Below are 1,606 nucleotides of genomic sequence, written 5' to 3'. Positions count from 1 at the left end.
TTTTAAAAAACTCTGATTAGGTTTCACAATTTTCAGGTGGACTTCATGGGCTTTATTGAGAGTAAGAAATCTAGCCAAGTAGTAGTAACAGTTGCTAACCAGGATTTGCTTATAGAAGACTTCAGGTGCATACAAGCCAAAAGTTTACTCAAGTGTTCAAAATTTGCACTCAAAGTAACGAGTTTTTATGGGGGCGAATATTAAAATCACAACTGAGAGAACCCCTCCATTTAAAAATTGTTACTGCTGGTTAGCAAATCAAATTCTTTCATAACATTTCCTACAGGTATTTGAGATTAGGATAAAAACTCAACTCTTTCTGCTGTATGCAGGCAGTCATCTTCTGGGCATTCAATCCAACGACCAAGCAGTGAACTATAATTTTGTCACATGTGAAACAAGGTATTTTGAGTGTCAGTGCAGTGCATTCAAACTAACAAGGAGAGTTTATACTTATATTATTAGTTTCCAAGCTATCATATTATTTATCCAATGTCTGGCAAAGTTTTCATAAAATGTTTATAAAGGTTTTTTATTTTTTTTAGGGAAACACAAATCTTGCATTGTATTGAGTTACTCAAAGTTACCCCAATTACCTCATGAAAACAACTTTCAAATAAGATCAACTCTATAGTTCTCAGGATATTATATGCATTCATTAAGGTAGCAATTAACTTCTCCCAGACTGGAGCTAGGAATAATTAGCAAAGTGAAAATTGCCAAAAGAATCCACCAAAGAAATGAAACATTAGTCATGAAATCAACAATCAGCCTTGACTGTCTCTCCCTAAAACACAGACTTAGAATCTAGCATTTTCAGAAGAAAAATCAAGACAAGAGAAAAACTGAACTGTGATTTGGAAGGTTGGGGCTATTATGTAAATAGATGTCAGCCAGATGATAAAAGATATAATCAAGCTAGAAATGGTTGCTGCTGTTATTTGGTTGCTATTATTACAAAAAGTCATTTATGTTCAGAAAGAACTCTAGGATTTCTGTTCAGGGTTTTTAATCTGTTTCCGTCACACTAAACAAAGCAAGAACTCAGGAGCTACCACTATCTTGGCAACTGCAAGTGCTGAGTGCTTAGTACAGGCAGTTAAAATGTAAAATCACTTAATGTATCTTCCAAAAAAAAAAAAGAACATTTCAGAGAGAACTTTTGCTATTGATGTAACAACATGTAATCAAATATTCTAATAGCATTTAATACTTTTTACACATTTGGTAAAAATTATCCTACATATTCTCTGGTCTCAATTATTTTAATAACTCAAATTATTAATAACATAAGGAAGTGATATAAGCCTATAAACTTCAGTTAACCCACAAATCTGTAAACTTGATCACTCAAAAAAAAATAAGTTCCAACATTTCAACTAAATGTGTGTTCTGATAGCATGTTTCTTGAAAACACAGGTCACTACATACTATTAGTTTTCTTCCCACCACTAGAGAAAGTATAGGTGCACAAAAGAAATTGACCTGCAAAGGTTTTCTAAAAAGCACATACTGTGAATGGCCTCAGCTATTCTGTAAATCTACAGGGGAAGATTGGTATCTGTTTTTCTCAAGAACTTCACAGGTAAGTCATCCTAAATTGTGG

Source organism: Lepus europaeus, chromosome 8 (genome assembly GCF_033115175.1).
Source record: "Lepus europaeus isolate LE1 chromosome 8, mLepTim1.pri, whole genome shotgun sequence".
Lineage (NCBI taxonomy): Eukaryota > Metazoa > Chordata > Mammalia > Lagomorpha > Leporidae > Lepus > Lepus europaeus.
Note: the sequence above shows the minus strand (reverse complement) of the source record.